General features: G+C 43.0%; 1 protein-coding gene across 1 annotated transcript in view; it reads right to left on the bottom strand.

Moving 5' to 3' along the window:
* TRPM7 (transient receptor potential cation channel subfamily M member 7) overlaps positions 1 to 20333 on the bottom strand; it is a 1848525-nt gene that overhangs the window by 561901 nt on the left and 1266291 nt on the right. The window lies entirely within an intron of this gene.

Below are 20333 nucleotides of genomic sequence, written 5' to 3'. Positions count from 1 at the left end.
TCTCACTACCTTCTTGTAGACCTTCCCTTTCACTCTTACTGGTACTCGTCTGTCACAAATCACTCCTGACACTCTTCTCCACCCACTCCATCCTGCCTGCACTCTCTTCTTCACCTCTCTTCCACACTCACCATTACTCTGAACAATTGATCCCAAGTATTTAAACTTATCCACCTTCACCACATCTACTCCCTGCATCCTCACCATTCCTCTATCCTCCCTCTCATTCACACACACATATTCTGTCTTAGTCCTGCTGACCTTCATTCCTCTTCTCTCTAGAGCATATCTCCATCTCTCCAGGGTCTCCTTCACCTGTTCCCAACTCTCACCACAGATCACAATGTCATCTGCAAACATCATAGTCCACGGGGACTCTTGTCTGATCTCGTCTGTCAACCTGTCCATCACCACTGCAAATAAGAAAGGGCACAGAGCTGATCCTTGATGTAATCCCACCTCCACCTTAAATGCATCTGTCATTCCCACTGCAGACCTCACCACTATCGCACTACCCTCGTACATATCCTGTACCACTCTTACATACTTCTCTGACACTCCCAACTTCCTCATACAATACCACAACTCCTCTCTAGGCACCCTGTCATATGCTTTCTCCAAGTCTACAAAAACACAATGCAACTCCTTCTGACCTTCTCTGTACTTCTCCATCAACAATCTCAGAGCAAACATCGCATCTGTAGTGCTCTTTCCCGGCATGAAACCATACCGCTGATCACTAATCATCACATCCCTTCTTAACCTAGCTTCCACTACTCTTTCCCATAACTTCATGCTGTGACTGATCAATTTAATCCTTCTGAAGTTACTACAGCTCTGCACATCACCCTTATTCTTAAAAATCGGTACCAAAACACCTTTTCTCCATTCCTCAGGCATCCTCTCACTTTCCCTTAACTGACCCTGTTGTAACTTATGTGTGACTCCTTAACTGTCCTGTTCTAGTTTTTGTCAGACTCACAAGAGACAGAGCTGTGGTCTCTTTTCAGGTATTAATATGCAGTTAAAAGCAGAATACATGTAAAACACAGTGTAAAAAACAAATCACAGTATACAAAATAGAAAAAGGCAATGAAGTAATACAAAATACAACAAATAAAAAGCCAACTAACCTTTCCCACACAGCAAACTGTAGCAGTCTGGGTGAGCCTTTCCAGTATAATAAATTGAAGATCCAAGAGCTGCCAAAGAGTTAGTATCCCTAAGAAATACCCATACTCAAGCTCAATCAAAGAGCATGTTCTTAAAAGTATGGACAGTTACTGCTAACCTCAAAGTGTGAGCAAATTCCAAACCCTGGTTGTCCTCTGAATAAAACATCTTATTTAATGGTTCATTTTGAAGCTGCATGCCTGTAACAGCAATTTATTATCCACTGTTGTCATTCTATGTTTTTTAAACATGACCCCTACTGTGGGTGATAAGCATTCATTCTGTAGACACTTGTATGTTAGAATTTGATCAGTGTCTAGTCAAATGACAGATTGAGTGCACCTATGACAGTCAGTTATTTATTTTAAGTGAAGGTCTTAAGCAGTTCATTTTTTTCTTTTGCATGAATTTTTGAATTCTTTCTAGCTGCTGGAGTAATTTCATACTGCAAATTAATATGGACCTTTCATATTCTATGTTTAGTTGATCTCATAAGTGACTTACATAAGCTCAGACATGCTTCTGGATTTCTTGAATGCAAAGTTCAAGTTCTGGAGAGTATTTACATTATTTTCAAACTTCCCTACTACTACCAAAGATGATGCCTAAATCCCTGGCAAAGGCAAATAATAAAATATGATTATTACTGAATGTGGACATTCCTACATATTTCTTAACATTAAAGGTCACCCCACTCCTCCAGGACAGGCTTGTTAAGCACCTCCTTAACATTGTTAAGGTTTAGTCTAAAGCATAAGTAGTGGTAACAGGCCCACCACTAATGTGAAGGATGCCTTTAAGAAACTGTTTAGCCTTAAATCTGCTAGCTAGAGAGAGGGATAAAGGCAGACAGGTAGAAATAGCTGACATGTGGGTTTTCACTTAAGAGTAAGCCAAGCCAGCACTGAACAATGAGCAATTCACACATGTAAGAAAGAACCAAGGGGACTTCCACTGATAGTGAATCCTGGTTTTGTGAGAGACACCAAACTGAAAATCTCTTCCACTTACATAGGCAAGATTTTCTGGAGGTTTCCTGGCCTCCTGCAAGATCCTTAGCATGTCCACAGAGAACAGTTGTCTGAAAGGAATTAAAACCTTATCACCCACAGAGTCAACTGGAGGGTAGACAAGTGGGGATGGAGGAGAGTTCCTTTGTCTTGCACAGGAAGGTCCACCCTGTGAGGTAACTAGTGGTGACTGCCCTTGGCTAAATGCAGGAAAAGAGGGAACTAATGCTGTCTTGGCTTAAAGGGAGTCACTAGCAAGATTTTTGGGATGTCCTGCTGAATTTTGAACATGACTTTCGAAATGAATGAAAGGGGAGGGAATGCGTACAGAAACATCCCCTTCCAAGAGAACAAGAGGGTGTCCGCCTTCCAAACCATAGGATGTGCAAATCTGGCACAAAACCGTGGAAGTTGTCTGTTCCTGGGGGAGGCAAACAGATCTACTTGAGGTATACCCCCACTGCTGGACAATGACCCGAAACACATCCCTTTGAAGCATCCATTCATGGGCCTGTGTTAGGGACCTGCTCAAGGTGTCTGCCAAGCAGATTTGGCTGGATGGAATGTACACACTGCCTGAAGAGTCACCTGATATTGGAGTGCCAGCTCCCAAGCCTGGAGTGCCAGCCTGCATAGTAGGTAGGATTTGGTCCCCCCACTTGTTCACATACCAGAGGACTGTCATATCGTCTGTGAACAGCTTTAAAGGTCCTGGGTGGAAGAGAGGATGAAAGGTCTGAATGGCTAGTAATAGCACCCTCATCTCCCTTACACTGATATGTTCCCTTTGTTGAGAGGGGGCCCATACCCCTTGTGCTTTCAAGTTTCTGAAAGCTGCCCCCCAGCTTATATCCAAAGTGTCTGTGAACAGCTCTTGGACTGGTGGCAGAGGATGCGAGTCCTGGGTTGAGTGACACTTGCTGGATTCACCACTGAAATTCCTTCTTCAGACAGGGTATGAGAGGAATTGGAAATACCAGAGGATGCAAATGCTGCATTCAAACTGACTTTAGGAACCACTGGGGTTTTGTCATGTGAAGTTTGGCCAGAGGTAGCATTGGAAAGGTGGATGCCATGAAGCCCAAAAGACTTAGGAACTCTCTGGCTGAAATGTGGTGCAGAGGCAGAAGGCTTTGGAAGTGGGTGATGAGGTCATGCATCTTCTAAAGAGGAACAGAGACCCTCTTGAGGTCTGTCTGTATCCTGCACTCCAGGAAAATATGATCCTAAGAATGGATGAGAATGGATTTTTTGTGGTTTATGGTGAATCCCGGACTTTGTAGAATGGGAATGGCAAAGCAGATGTTTTGCTCCAAGATCTCTGGGGATATTGCCAGAAACAGAAGTTCATCCACATAAGGGAAAACACGGATGGCCTGAAGCCTACAGTAGGCAATCACTGGAGCTAGATATTTCGTAAATACACGTAGTGCAGTAGAGAGTCCAAAGGGCAAGGCAGAGAACTGAAAATGCCAAGAAGCCAAAGAGAAACGTAAAAACCTCCTGCAACTGGGGTGGATAGGAATGTGTAAGTATGCATCTTTGATACCCGGAGAAGCCAAGAAGGCTTGTGGTAGAATAAGGGGAAACAAAGTTTGGAGAGTTAACATACGGAAAGGTTGGTACCTTTAGGAAGGTGCTCAGGTGAGAAAGGTCAAGAATGGGTCTCCAAGGACTGTCCTTTCTGGGCACTAAGAACATCTTGGAGTAGAAACCTCTTCCTTTTTGGTATTGAGGAACCTTCAGAATGGTTCCTTGTCTCCACAGGTCTAACAGTACCTCTGGAAAGGAAGACAGTTATTTCCTTGGTAGTTGGGGGATGCCCCTGAAGGAAGGCAGGGAGTCCCATATCAGAAAGTATCCTTTCTGAATGAAACTGAGAACCCAGGAGTCTTGAGTTATGCTTTCCCAGACTGGCAGAGATAGACAGACAGACAGCCACTGAGAAAGATGTGTGGGTGAGATGGTTTGGGCACTCAGAGGGAACCAGGCTTGTCAGGAAAGGTCTGCTTCTGAGCTGGAGTTACAGGGGAAGTCCTGGGTTGCTGAGGCCTCCTACCACCCTTTTTTGTTTTTGTTTTTGGTGGAGGAAGGCGCGCGTGTCTACGTACAAAAGCAGGTTTTGCTGGATAATTTCATTGAAATTTAAGCAATGGGGGAAACAATATGTTCCAGTTGCTGCAATTCCTTACTCTTTTCTTGCACGGACTTAAATAAGTTAGCAGCTGCAGGACCAAACAATGCAGAGTTGTCCAAAGGTACATCCAAAAGTTTAGTTTTAATGCCCTCTGGTAATGGCTGGAGTCTTACCCAGGAGACTCTCCCTAAAATAGGCAAATCAGAAATGACCTGAGAGAGCTGCAACAGAAACTCTAGGGAAAATTTGGTCATGTGTGTTTGATAACTAATGGCCCTAAATGCCAAGGTGGCAGAAGTGTACACTTTCTTGCCCAGCCTTTCCAGGATCCTGCTATCCTTATCTGAGGGAAGGAGAGAGAATGAAGGTAGTAACCTGGATACCTTGAAACCACAGAAATAACCAATGGATCTGCTGAAGAACATCTCAACAGGAACTTGGGATTCCTCAGATACCTTGTAAAAATCAGTCAAGCTTCTTAGGAGCAGGAGGCTGGGAATCTTGCTTCTGGGAGGCAGACGCAAAAGCATCTAGAAATGCAGGCAACATATGAGGAATAGCTGAAGGGCTAGGTGATCCCACCTGCAGATGACTGTAGTACCTCTCTTGCACTTCAGATACCGGAGTGCTATCCCATTTAAAATAATCCCTCATTTTGACCAGAATCTCTCCAAAAGAGAGTGCTTCCATGGGTGAGTCAGCACCACTGGAGTCATCCTCTGGGGATGCATAATCTAACTGGGAGGGGATCTGTGAGGAATAGGCCAAAGATTCATCTTCTAAGGATACCTCATCCTCTGATGCAACCTCTTCCCTAAACCTTTTATGTGTGGAAGTACTGCAGGGAGGGGGGGACTGAAACACCCAAAGGGAGCATAAGGGCCTTGAAAAGGACTTGGGTGAATTGTTGCCAATCACTTTGGGGGTCTTTAGGAAGGGACAAGTGTTTAGTCTTCTGCTGTTTCTTTTGATGCAGGTCTGCTCTATGTAGCCTAAAAGGCCCAGGCATCGTTCTACATTCAATAATATCACATTGAATTTCCTCCCGCACAAGGATCTGAGGTACCCCCTTAGGGCCTCCAGTGATCACAAGCCTATGTTCCCCCTGTACATACCAGATGGATGCCTGCTCAGCCTCCGAGGACGTACCTGTGGTTGGACCCAAGGCAGCCTCAACATTGGGGCTAGGCCTGTGAACCAGAACTAGGAACCGTATGTATCTCTGGGCCTTTTTTCCACCTCAGGAGAGATGTCTGTGGTAAGAGGCACAGCAGAAGGTTCAGGCCTCAGCTATTTGGCCTTCCTCTTTGTAAATGATTCAGCCTCTGGCCCCAAGGATCCCTCCATTGTGCTTTTAGCTAGCAACGTTCAGTGTTGATTTTCCAAATAAATGGCTAAAGAGGAAAGTCAACTCATTAGAGTCTTAGGCACAAAGCCCTGACAAATGGGACAGGAGTTGTGGTCGTGGGTAGGCCCTAGGCAGAACAAACACTACAGATGTCTATCTTTATGTGGAATTTACCTTCCACACTGGCATTTGCCTTTTTTGGATGACATGAACCTTACCACAAAACAGTATCAAAAGACATAAGTCCCCAACAGGGCACTTATCTGAGAAAAATGCTGCAACACAGCTAATGACTCAATGTTCAAAGTGGTGTTCGGACTAGCATTTGGACTAGTGGCAGAGAAGTTCAGTGCATGTATACACTGCTTTTATGGCTGAACTATGACAGCCGCCTACATGTGACATACCACGCACCCTACAGCAGTGAAAGACCTTTGTATACTGGCCATTATCGGGTCACTATGGTGCAGCACTCCTTCATGTAAAGAATACTGCAAAAGATGAAAAGAAGGACATACCTTAAGCACTTCATTCGTCCTTTTTTTTCTGATGAATGAAGCATTTATTTTATACCTCTTTGCATACCTCTCAACTGTACAGATTTTCAAGGAATGTCCAGATTTTTTTTTTTCATATTTTGGGTCCATTTTTCATAAAACTGTGATTTTCTGGCAAAACACTGCCAAGTTATTAAAGATTGAAATCAGAAAATAATGACAGACATTTGAATTTCAGACTTCATACCGTTCAGAAAATTCACGCTAACACAGAACTGTTAATCTATCAACTTTCTAAGTTTGTAAGAGCAACATTTAAAAACTGTCCCTATTTTTAGGCCTTTTCCTTCCATTATTTATGACTTTGTCCAGAATTCTTGCCCTAAGAGGTTGACAGGTATGGCTCTTTGTTCTTTCTGCTGCTGTTCCTTAGTGGCTGCTTTCTGTATGACAGGGTAAGTGTGTTACAGCTTTCAAAGCTGTAAAACACTTAGCTTTCCTACACTTTTTTAAACTATAGTTGTATATTGAGAAGCAGTCTAAGCTCCATTTACTACAAACAATTATGATGAGGTCTTTCCAATTATAACACTTATGTGTTCTCAATAAGGACATCAAGATTCACCTCTCTTAGCTTCACTCTCAATTTCTTGACTTCCATGTCTTGAACACATAGCAAACTGTTTATGACCCAGTCATAATCCCCTGTGCTGTTTTCACTCATGTCAGTCACAAAGTCATCCACCTTGCAGCCATCCACAAAGTTGGTTCTCCAAACATTATCATTTACTGGCAAAATGGACATACATTTATTTAAAAAACTGACCCCAATGTTAAACACTGTGATGGACCTTATTTATAATCTTGCTCAAAGAATATTTGTCATACTCTTACTGTGCTTTTCCTATCCAATAACCACTTCAGCATTCATTAAACAACATTAGAAGTTGCATTCAAAGATGTTAGGGCTATTAAAGTATCATCAAGAGTCATCGTATCAAAAACCTTTGTCAGATGCAGATAAGTAATATCTGCTGCCAGATCTTTAAAAAGTGATTTACTTACCATAACGTTCCATGTGAGTTGTTCATCTCGCCTTCATTCTTACATATGGGTTCAGAGCCAATCTATCGGCTCCGAGTTGGCTGCTTTACTAGCTGATGATCACAGAGTAGCTCGAGGCCAGGTCCCTATCCCATGATGCTCTCTGTCCTACCTCAGATCTAGTTTGCTGAACCCAGCATGAACAGAAATAACCCAAAGAATACTCCAACTGGAGTAAGAAGTCCCAGAACAAGACCACCAGACCCCAAGTCTACTCGTTCTTCGAGACCCTGGAGGGGGAAGACGGGTGGGAATGTAAGAATGAAGGCAAGATGAACAACTCACATGGAACGTTATGCTAAGTAAATAACTTCTTTATGTGAAGTTGTTCAATCTAGCTGTTCATTCTTACACATGGGTAGCGTCCCAAGCACGCTAATCCTGGGTGGTTCAGGAGAGTATATTCCTAAGGACAGTAGAACCAAAGGAAGTCCTGTCCCTGGAGGCCCTGTCCACTTTGTAATGAGTGATAAAGGTATGCAGCTTAGACCAAGGGGCAGCTGCACATATATATTTTTATACATTGGATTGTTTAGATATATATATTTATATTCAGTTAGTTAGTTAACAAATACTGCTTATTGATGATGTTTAACATATTCTGTTATAGTTATTGCCATTATACTGTAGGAGCTTTTTTCTATGCAGCCATTCCATGTTTGTAATTTGTAATTTGCATATATGATTGTTTGAAGTTGTTCACTGGTTTTAACTTTAGGGCGTTGTGACTTTAGTATATTTAAGGAAGAATTTCCAAACAAAATTATACTCTGATAATGCCCAGTATGGTTTATGGGTGAAAGCGCTTAGTATAATTGTGTATTAATTTATTATTTTCCACTAGTTTTAATAAATGGGACCTTACATGTTCTGCTTTCTTGTTTTACCTGTCCCTGGAGACCCTGTCCACTTTGTAATGAGTGATAAAGGTATGCGGCTTAGACCAAGTGGCAGCTGCACATATAGTGTCCAAAGGCAATCGAGCCGCATAAGCAGAAGTGGTGGAAACGGCTCTAGTGGAATGCGCCTTCACGCCATGCTCCAAGGTTTGGTTTGCTGAAGAGTATATAAATTTAATGCAGTCGATTAACCAATTTGAATGGGTGACTTTAGAGATTGGTAATCCTTTCTTAGTGTCCGCATAAGATACAAAGAGTTGGTCAGATCTTCTTAATTCCCTTGTCCTGTCCAAATAGAATCTCAATTGTCTGTGGACATTAAGTTTATGCAACATGTACTCCAACTTATTAGAATGGTTACTGAAAAAGGTTGGAAGTTCGATAGTTTGATTCAGATTAGTCTCGGAACACACCTTTGGCTGGAATGAAGGGTTAGTCCTCAGTGATATTCTGAGTGAAATACCAAATATGGGGGGTTGATAGAAAGGGCTTGAAGCTCAGACACCCTATGCGCTGAGGTAATGGCCACCAAGAAAATAGTTTTCCAAGAAAGAAACTTCAAATGACAGGATGATGCAGGCTCAAAGGGAAGAAGAATAATATGTGACAGCACAAAATTTAAATTCCAGGGAGTAAAAGGTTGTCTGACCGGCGGCCTAAGATGAATGGTACCCTTCAGGAAGGCCCTACATAATCTGTGAGAGATCAAATTAGAAACTTCAGCTCCGAGGTGAAAATTCGAAATTTCAGCCAATTGAACTCTAATAGTGGCAGCTGCAGCACCTTCATGGAAAAGCTTAGATAGAAATTCCAGGATACTAGCAATTGGGGCAACATAGGGATCAATGTTATTCCGGAAGGCTCAAAAGGCAAATCAGTTCCATTTACTAGCATACAACTTTCTGGTGGAAGCTTTATGCGAAGATACAAGAATATGCTGTACCTCCGAAGAAAATTCATGTGAACTGGCTAGGCTGAGAATCGGGGTAGCCAAGCTGTCAGTCTGAGGGATGGAAGGCCCCTGACGAATGTGTCAGCAGGTCTGGAATTGGGTCCAGAATCCAAGGTTCCTTCAGTTGATAGAGTTGGAGGAAGGGGAACCAAATCTGTAGTGGCCAAAAAGGGGCTATTAAGATCACAGTCCTTCCCAGGCTTTTGGCTTTCTGCAAAAATTTCGGAATCAGGGGTATAGGTGGGAAGGCATATAGGAGTCCCGGGGGCTAATCGTGTATGAATGAGTCTCTTGGGCTGTTCCCCGGAGGGGGATTCAGGGCAAAGTAGCTTCTGCATTTGTCATTCATAGAAGATGCAAACAGGTCGCAGCAAGGTTGGCCCCATCTGCAGAAAATCATCTCCGCAACTTCATCTTTGAGAGACCACTCGTGTGGTAACAGAATGGCTCTGCTCAGTTTGTCTGCTATTGTGTTTGAATTCCCGGGGATATGCGCTGCTATCAGAAAGTGCCCAGTGGATACTGCCCACTGCCAAATTCTCAAGGCCTCCCGACACAGGGGATAAGACCTGGTTCCCCCTTGTTTGTTGATGTACCAGACCACATACATGTTGTCTGTCTGTATCGCAATCGTCCCTAGAGGAAGAGAGTCGTGGAAGTGTTGCAACACCAAAAGCACCGCTCTCAGCTCCAGAACTTTGATGTGCAACTGTGACTCTGTCTCCGGCCAGTTGCCTTGGGCTGTTCTTCCCTAAAAAAGCCCTCCCACCCTGAGAAGCGTCCGTGCTCACCGTGGCTGACGGCAGGGGAGAAACAAATGGTCGACCCACTGTAACTTGGTGGCTGGTCAACCACCAGCGAAGATCCTTCTTGCAAGAGTCCGTAATCATGATTAAGAATATTATCGGAAGTTGTTGGTAAAACCACTGGGTGAAGAGTAACCATTGAAGAATCCGCATGTGCAAACGCCCCAGGAGAACTGCTATGAGCGTAGCTGCCATGGTACCTAGTAGCTTCAGTACTTGAGAGGCGGGTACTTTCCTGCTCTGCAAAATGTCTGAGACCTGGTTTTGGAGAGTGGATATTCTGTCCAGGGGAATTTTACTGTGACGGTGGTGGTGACTAGTTCTGCTCTGATAAAGGAGATACGCTGTGATAGTGACAATGCAGACTTTTTGAAATTGATAGTGATGCTTAACTGAGAGCACAGATTGAGTGTGTGATCCCTGGACAGAATTAGTCGATGCCTGGAGGCGGCAGTAAGGAACCAGTCATCCAGATACGGAAACACTTGGAATTTTAGATGCCTCAGGTGAGCCGTAACCACTGCCATGCATTTGGTATACACTCTGGGGGCTGTTGTGAGTCCAAAGGGCAGTGCTCAGAATTGTTAGTGACTGGCTCCCAGCCGGAAACGCAGATGATCTCTGGATGGTCTGGCCATTTTTATATGATAGTACGCATCCTTGAGATCTATAGAGCACATCCAATCACCCATTCCGAGGAATGGGAGAATAGACTGAAGCGTGACCTTCTGGAACTTCTCCTTCTTTACAAATGTATTGAGTCTGCTGAGATCCAAGATGGGCCTCCAGTCCCGTCTCCTTTGGAACTAAAAAGAATCTGGAGTAAGTTCCGGATCCTATCTGGTCTGCTGGGACTGGCTGAATGACTCTTTCACGCAGCCTCTGGATTTCTATGGCTGCTTGATCCCGAGACTGGGTGGAACGCCTGGGATTTTTTTCCCCATCAGGCGGGGTTTCTAAGAATGGAATGATGTAACCTCTGGTAATGATGTTTTGTACCCAAGAATCTCTTGTAATTCCTAGCCAGGCATCCGGGTACAAAGCCAAGCGACTCCCGACTGCCTCCAGAGTAGGATAGCCAGGCCTCCTTTCAGGATTACTGATAGGGCTTACCAAGGAACTGATCCCTGTCACCCTAGTTCTGCAGACCCCCTCTGCCACCGAGGTGGCGTCTTCCATTATTACCCCTCCTCTGCCCCTGGAGGGGGGTTCACTACGTGTGTTTGGGAAAGCTCCTTGGGACTTTCGGAAGCACATTTTTCCACCTTTCTGCCCTTTGAGGTATGGTCTGGTAGGGGTGGAGAAACAGACTCCTACGTCAGATAGAGTCTTTCCCTCTTGCTCACACCTAGTGAGAGTCTCCTTGACTTTGGGCCCGAAAAGAGACGAGTCATCTACTGGGGTGTTGAAAAAAGAAGACTTGAAGGCTTCCGCAAAGGAGCATAAGCACATCCAGGAATGTCTCCAAAGTGCTATTGCTGAACCCACTGCCCGACTCGACCCATCGGCTGCATAGGAAATGAGCTGCATGGATGATTTAACTATGGAAGTAAGGGTATTAATCTGGGCTGTCACCTTCTCAGAGACACCTCCATCTGTACTACCCTGCAGAGTATCTCCGAGCTCTTTTAGGAGATCTCTTTGAAGATGGGTAAAATGAGTCAATTAGTTAAGCAATCGCACAGCAAAGGTTGCAGAACTAAAGATGCATTTCCCGTACCTGTCCATAGTCCTAGAATCCCTATTAGGAGGATGGACAGTAGAAGAGGTTTCAGACATCTCTTTCTTGGTGGCTGCCGCCACCACTATGGCATCAACCCGAACTTCCTTAGGGAGGAACATCTTGTCTTGGGGGGAGGTGATAAACTTGCTGGGCCTCCGAGGGACCGGTTCCATAGTATCAGGAGACTCCCATGCCCTTCGAGCAACCAATTCCATTAGTTCGTTAAAGGGCGGAGTCACCCAGGAGGTGGAAGGTTGAGACCCAAAGGCCTTCAGGAGCACCGACTCATCCTCAGCAGGGCTAGCAGACTGCCAGTCACCCCTCTGCTTAAGGACTTCCAGGATATCAACAAAAGAGATATCCTCCAAGGGGGACTGTGCCAGTGTCTGATGTCAAGGACTCCTGTTGGGAATCTAAATGCCTCCTCTTACAAAGTTTCTTCCTGAGAACCTCATCAGTGTGGGCTTCTGGTGAGGTCTCAGTAGAACAAGGGTCAACCAATGGGATTACCTGAGGCTCTGGGTCTCGACGCTTCACGGGGACCTGCGATATAGAGGCAGAAAGCGGCACTTTAGGGGACGAGGAGGAGGACCCTGATGATGTGTGTGTCTTGGATGACGTAACCCTCCTCATAGAATTGAAGGCTCCACTGCTCTGACCCGAGGAAACCGCCGGTTCTGAAGAAGACAGCAACCTCCCCGGCGCCGAGACAGTGGGCTCCGAGCCAGAGGACAGAGTCGAGCTCATCCGCGCCGACGCTCCGAGAGGAAGGGTAGGAACCAACGCCTCGGTTAGACTCTCCTCCCAGAACCAACCAGAGAGTGTCAGGGTTGACAGAATCGATGGCACTGAAACAGGTCTCAGCTCTGAAGGCTCCACAACCATCAGGTCCTCCTCCCCCAACTCCAAAGGCCCTACTCAGCTCGGAGGAGGAATAGTCACAGCAGGTTCGATGGTCTTAGGCCCCGAAACCGGTTGGGTCGAGGGCTATAATACATTAGCCAGTGCCGGGTTCTTGAGAAGCCTCTGCACCACCCGGTCCACATCACAGAGGGTCACCGAAGAACGAGTCAAAGGAATCGAAGACGGCACCGACTGAAGAATAGGCGATCTCAAGGTTTCGGAGACCGGCTCCAAAACACTGGCTCGGTGCACGGTTCCGAAGACTGTGGAGCCTGTGACAGCACCTTCACAATAAAGCTCGGAGCCGATGACTTGGGCTCCGAGGAAGCCTTAGAAGACTTCGACCCCTTCGATGGCTTGGAGGTCTGGTCAGCCTTATCCAAGGACTCCTGAAAATCAGGCTTCAATAACTCTGTATCCACCAACTTCCTTCTTCTCTCAAGAAAAACTCTGCTACTGAAGGAATGGCAGATAGAGCAAGCCTCCTGGAGGTGAACTGGTCCCAAGCAATAGACGCAATTCACATGGGCGTCTGTGATGGACATCTTCTGCCCGTATTTTGGGCACTTTTTAAATCCTGATTTTTGCTTCTCCTTTTGATCAGCCATACTAGAAGCAACACCACAGTAAACACTAATCTGAATAACAACAGCACACACAAACACTGCAAACTCTAACTACTAACAACTCTGAGTTGTCAGATCCACTGAACAAATATCAAAACTTCCAGCAATCTAATATCTAAATATCTAAATATATTTCTAACCCTAAATATCTAAGTAAATAAGTTAAACACACACTAGTAATAGCAATACTGTGAAAAGTCACAGTAAACAGGATAGGGAATAAACTAACACACGGCAAAGGCCTAAGAGCAGCTGCTCTGAAAAGGCCGAAATCTTGTCAAAAGTCTGAAAAGGATTAAAGTAAACAAAGGCTAACTAGCCCAAAAAGCAGCATAACTGTAAGAGATTAAATCTATTTAGCTATAAGCAGAAAAAATAGAAACATTTGTCACAAACTGGCCCAAGCTCTCTGACGACCTCCGATCTGTTGCAGCGGAAAACCAGATCTGGGGTAGGACAGAGAGCATCATGGGATAGGGACCTGGTCTCGAGCTACTCTGAGATCTTCAGCTAGTAAAGCGGCCGACTTGGAGCTGATAGATCGGCTCTAAACCCATGTGTAAGAATGAACGTCGAGATTGAACAACTTCACATCAATTATTTCTATGAAGTTACAATAACATCCATTTGTTAGTAAGGTTGATCCACTAAACACACAGTTGCTTTTCAACAGTGACTCAGGAGCAACATCCAGTTAAGTGACTTACTCTAGGTGATAAAGCAGGCAAATGAGGGCTGAGGGAATTAAACTCCTTAGCACAGGAACTATAGATCACAGAGCTCACAGCCTTAACCCTCTACTCCAACTGTCAAACTATTGTAAAATATATGAAGTTTGAAAGATAAGATCACCTGTTCATAAAGCCATCTCGCGACACAGCAACAATAAGGTTTAATGGTGGAGGCAACAGGTTCGGTAAGATCTTCTCAAAACACATACCTAAAACACATACCTATTACACCTGTCTAACTCATAGATCTGTAACATTCTACCTTATTTAGCCTCGACAAAATGTACATTTTCACTTATGCAGGACATAGCCTGTTTCTAAATTTCAGTGGAACACTGCTATGAGACATAACACTCTTTCCTATACAAAAAAAAACAGGCCATCAGTTTCAGTAGCTGTATCAGGTCATAGTGAATACAAAGCATCTATCACTACTTCATCAGTAATTAGAAAGCAAGAATCTTCCTCACCAAGATCTTGTATGTTAGTATATCTTCACCTGCTTAAGTTGCATAACTGAAAATCTGCTAGTCTACCATGGTCAACTATTAAATCATACTGTAATGACAATGTAATATTGTTTGAATAATTATACCAAAATGCATATGAAAAAAACTTGTTTGCCAGATTCTTGGATTTTAAATTAATTCTCCTTCTAAGTGTTGTCTTTACCTTAGTATGTCTTCCCAAACTTAATCCAGAAGGATTTTGCTTATATAAATAGCCCCTGTACATTTTTCTTGTCTATTATGTTTTTTTAATGAACTTTACAACCATAGAGGTTGTTTCTTAACGTTTTCCTTTTTAGGACACACCTTTCAGTAACAGAGAATATTTTCTCATAAAATTCTACACAGCAATACTTGACAGGTGGTCATTCCCATGATTTTACTTCCTCTACCATCTTATGACACACATTTTGATAAAACTTCCTACCTATAATATTAACAGTCTTGAAATTCCCAGCTGACACACAAATACGCAGATGGATACTAAAATGAACAGAGCTTTCCAAATAATTTTCTTTAGAAGCTCAATGACCACATAGCAATCCATAGAGTACTGAGTATAATCTTAACCTCTAGCATGAGTGCACTTATTGACAATTACTATTCTTTAAAGTACCTTCAGTAAATTAAGAAAATAAAAATAAGGGTAGCTCAATGACATGGTGGGCAAACAAATGTAGCATGTTTCAAACCTAGTTAAGCATTTCATCTCTCACATTTAAACAGGAGAATTTATCAGAACTTAAACCACTCACACTTGTAGGATGAAGCAGCAACAATGCAGACTGTTTCTAAATGGCTGCCCCATGTTACTGCCTTTTGATATTCTCAGTCATGGCACATTGTAACATGGCTTTGAATACTTCACTGTTTTTTAGAAAGGGACGAACTCTTGAAATGTACTAGAGCTTAATTCTGATGATGTCACCTTAGCACTCTTGTCACTGAGGCAGTCCTTACTTTTATTTTTGTTTTCCAAATCTTCTCAGAAGTGAAGTGACCTGATTTCATTATTTAAAATTAAGAACAGTTAACCTGTTACAATGTGGATAAGGTAGAAGACAGACATTGCCCCCCCCCCCCCCCCGCTAACAATAACAAATTAGTAAAATGCAAACATTATGGTAACTAACTGTACAAATGAAGTAACTGTTTACAGTTAGATTAAAGTATTCTGAAAGTGAAAACTTTTTATTCATGTTAAAAATGTACTTTTTTATATATACAATACATGAAAACAGTGCTATTTTGGCACCCACCATTCTGATATTATCTGTGGCAGCCAAGATAACTAATGACTCAAAGTAAACAGAGTAACTACCCAGATGTACAGATGAGCCACTTACATGCTGGCAATGCATTAACAATAAAAACTTGAAACAAGTTCAGGAGAAAGTACTTTTAAGAGTTAGCCATACAGATAAATTTTAATTACTTGGTGATAGCACTACAAAACTAATTTACAACTCGGTCACAATTTAAATGCATCATCCTGGACCAATGGCAAAGAGGGATGAAGCCCAGCTGACTTGTGTTCAGTTAGCAACACAGGCACTATATGTGAATTTTGGGGAAGGATGGGCTTGAGTGGCCAGTGCTACTTTGTCCATCCTGGAGGAGGGAAGTAGTAAATCATGCCACATTAGGGACACTTACTGATGAGAGGGTGACTGCTTGCAGAAGTGATCAGACAACCTATCTCAGTAAAAAAAAAAAAAAAAAAAAAAAAAAGAGCTCCACTGATTCAAGGAAGAAACATGTGGCAGAACATGTCTCTTTCCCACCAAGTAATTATAGAGAAACTGGTAGTCATCAATCTGGAAAGGTGGGGGACAGGACTAAGCTACAGCACAGCACATGGAAGGCAGGACAAAGTGAGTTGCTAGGGCACCAAAACTACAGAGAGATTTCTTGCCTCAGAAAAGGAAGCTACAGCCCTGTGACATGAGAAAAAAAAACACATATCCACACGCTGGCAAACAAAAAAAAAAAAATACGGGAGATGGAGGGAGGATGCTGCTACTGCAACAGTGATCTGCTTGAATAGCTACGGCTATGGTAAGTTTACTTATACAACCATGCTATGTTCATCACTGGCTCACCGTGGCAGTAGCCTTAGCTATATGGGATGAATAACCAGAGTTCAGAAAGAAAGGGAGGAGGAGGAAGGATGAATGTCCAAGAACCCCTGCAAACCGTCCTAGCAAAACCTGCACTGGACCTTGAGAAAGAATCTCCTTTATAGTGCTTGGCAATGTTAGTCATAGATGACCAAGTTGCTGCCTTTAGTATACTTCTAGAGTTCATCCCTTTCCAAAAAAAACACTGAAGTATCCAAAAGCCATGGTATAGTGGTGCCCTGACCTTGTCTGAAAGTACTTTATGTTGAGAATATCAAAAGGCAATAACATGGGACAACCATTTAGAAGCAGTCTGCTTTGTCATTGCTTGTCCCCCTTCCTTACCTTCATGGGAAATGAACAGCTGGTCATCAATTCTGAAGGTTCTTGTCCAGTCAATACTGACATCCAGTATGTGTAAAATTCTTTCTCCGTTATTTTTTGGCTCTGGAAAAAAAGTGACGAACAGCCTGGCTCAATATAAGCTATGAAACAACCTTAGGCATAAAGGAATGATTTGTTTTCAAAGTAACCCCTATCTTTGTGATAAATGAGATAGGGGTGACTCACCATAAGAGCTTACAGCTCAGATATTCTTCCTGCACTAGTCAGAGCAATGAGTAACAGTTTTCCAAGATAAGAACTTCAAATCAGTCTCATGAGCATGTTGAAAAGGAAACAGTGGAAAAAAATTAAGATCCCAAGTAGCAGGCACCTATCTTCTAGATGGCTGGATATGTACAATCCCTTTCAAAAAGTGCCTCAGTGGAGGTAGGGTAGAAAAGAGGGAATTCTGAAGAAAGACAAGCAGAAATGGCTGAAAGATAAATCTTGACAGAAGAGTAAGAAAGGCCAGAGGAAAATAAACAAATACTGAAGAATCACAGGAGCCTGAGCATTAAAAGGATCCCGTTTCTTGGGTTTGGCAATAACTAGAAAAGCCATATATGATTTTCTAGTATCAGGTTTCTTTGCCTCCTTCAGCACCTGCTGCACATCCTCAGAAAAATGTTGCTGTAAAAGTATTACAATTAAACACTATTAACTAGGCAAACAATTAAATAAGTTGTAGGCTGGGGTTCTATCAAACAACCCATGTCCTGGGTAACAATGTCCATTCTGTGAAGAAGCTTGTGGTAATTGCTCTTGGCCTTTTTCAAGAGAAGGGAGGAACAATGTTACCTGGGCCAAAGCCAGCCACTACAATAATCTTTTGGGAGTCATTCTGAATCTTTAGAACCCTGATTACCACAGGAAAGGGTGGAAAAGCATATAGGATATTACTGTCCACTGGAATAGGAAGGCATTCGTCTTCCAAGCTTGTGTTCAAGGACTCTTGGAGAGAACAACTTCTGTTGTGGCTGGAGGAGTTCCCTACAGATGGATCAATTCCTGGAAGACTCCAGAGTTCAACTTCCATTTCTGAAGGTCTGTCCTGGTCCTGCTCAGCGCAATGTTTTTCAGTAGCCTGGAGTAGTACATTTTACTGAGTTGCTACATCCCAGAGAACCACAGCTAGTCAATAAGGGGGTAGGACCTAGTTCTCCTTTGTTTATATACCAAGTCACTGCGGTGCTATCTGTGATTTCTAACAGAGGGCCTGAGAGAACTGAAAGCATTTATTACAGACACAACTTCTTTGAAATCTGTGTGTTTCCAGAGGCCTAATACTTTCACTTTCTTGAATGCAGCTCCTCAAGCAAAGTTTGATACATCATTTAGGATCTCATTTTTGAATCCTCTGATAAGTTCTGGGAATGCAACCAGGAAAATGTTATCATACAACAAGTGGCAGCCGCTCTGGAAACTGCATCAGCAGTGTTAAACATTTATGGTTACATGAGACACAAGCTACAACAGAATTCTGAGACACCATAGCTTCTGAACACAGACTTCAGCAATTAATTTCCATATTATCAAAGGAAGCCATTAGAAATTTGGACAACTGAGCCTAACAATTTACTATTCTGAAGGCCAAGGTGGAGGAAATATAACTTTTCTTCCCATATCTATTAAAGGCTTTCCCCAGTTTGTCAGAAGAGACAACTGCCTAAAGGAGTCTGGCAGAAGTTGACTTTGATAAGGAAATTACTGCAGGATCTGAACTGAAGTTCGAAAAAAGGAATTTGAGAATCTGTGAAACCTGAGGTTTTCTTGGAGCAGGAGAGATTGAGGAAATCCACCTGTAATCATAACATATTTGCGGAGAGTCAGAATTTCTTGTTGTTCTCCCCTGTAATAATTCATTCATTCTGCCAACCGCATCACAAAAAAGACAATTCTTTGGGTGAGGAATCTAAAGAATAATTTTTCTCAAAGTGTGGAGTGGGAACTTAAGAAATTGGGAATCAGTATCTGAGGGGTAGACAGAGAGGATTTTTTTCTTTTAAAATAAAGAGAAGACTCAGCATTTAAAGACTGAAAGACTCTATAAATAAACCCCTTAGCAAACTACAATCACCCTAATCTTCTTCAGGAGAAGAAATTTGTCTAGATTTAGGTTTCCTTTTTCTGAGAGATCCCATCCAGAAAAAGAGTGGCTTGAAGGATGGCCCCTTCTCTGGGGATGAAGCTACTCAGAGAGGATTAGTGAAGGAGCATCCCCCAGTCCCTTCCCTGATGCCAGCAAGAGTAGTTTACCCATACCCGACAAGGGCAGCTGAACAGTTGCAGAGGACATGCCTGCCTTCAGGTTCTTAATGGCTTCCCAAGAGGAAGCCAGAGTAAAGACCAAAAGCCTACCAGATAACTTTTTTCTTCTTGTGGCTTGGGGAAGGATTAAGAGAGTTACTGGGACCCAGGTCCACATCCCAGCCAGAAATGGAGTCTTACAAGTGGTCAGCAGAGCCTTAAAGTGTCGCTGTTGCCTCCAGAATTAAAAATTACTTTCTAAAGTAAAAGGTTTTAGTAACAACTATCAAATACACTATCACCAGACCATCTCACCACTGCTATGTACGTGCAGCACACTTTTTCTCACAAAAAATGAAAATATATAATGGAATCCCTTACAGGGACCCAAACCCATCTATCAGCCAAAAAATGTGCCTGACATGTTATTGTTGGAGCTTAAAAGAGTTACCAAAACACTCTGACAGGAAATTTAGGTTTTGTAGTAATTTTTTAAATGAAAATCCCAAAACTAAACACTTGAGGTAAAGTTCACTTTAACTTCACAAAAAATACATATATTCAGTGGATTCCTCTCAGGAAACTATGACTGCAAATGGAAATTTCTGAACTAAAACTTTTAGTGGCAAACACTAAAAAATGAGATATTGCCTCAGACATGAATTTCTGACAGAAAGAAAACACTTTTCTTCAGAAAAATCCCAAAGGGGTACTTACCTGTCTGGCATTGTAAAAGTGCTAACAGATCATCCATCAGCCAAAGCTTGAAGAAGAGCACAGTTTTTGGCAGTTAGAAAGTTCTGAAGTTTTGGCACCCTAGCCATTGACTTTATCCTGCTTCACTCATGGTGTTCAATGGCTAGGGCACTAAAGCTTTGAAACTTGGTCAGCTGGTCCAGTCCTTGGCAGGACACCCCATATAGCTTGGGCTACTGCAACAGCAATTTAATGATGAACTTCTAATGGGTTGGCAAATTCTCACCCTGTTAGCAAGATGGACTGGTTCCCACGCTTGTGAGCACTTCAAGACAGGGAAAAATGTGTCATGTTTCACCCAGGTTCTTACCCCCTCCTGTACTGGGCCTTCCATATAGCATCCCAGACTGTGGATAGCATGTATTTCCAGTAATCTGGCTCATATTCCTCTGTGGGGGAATAAATGGG

Source organism: Protopterus annectens, chromosome 7.part0, assembly GCF_019279795.1.
Source record: "Protopterus annectens isolate FY-2018-M chromosome 7.part0, PAN1.0, whole genome shotgun sequence".
NCBI lineage: Eukaryota > Metazoa > Chordata > Ceratodontiformes > Protopteridae > Protopterus > Protopterus annectens.
Note: the sequence above shows the minus strand (reverse complement) of the source record. Positions and strands in the feature narration are given on the sequence as shown.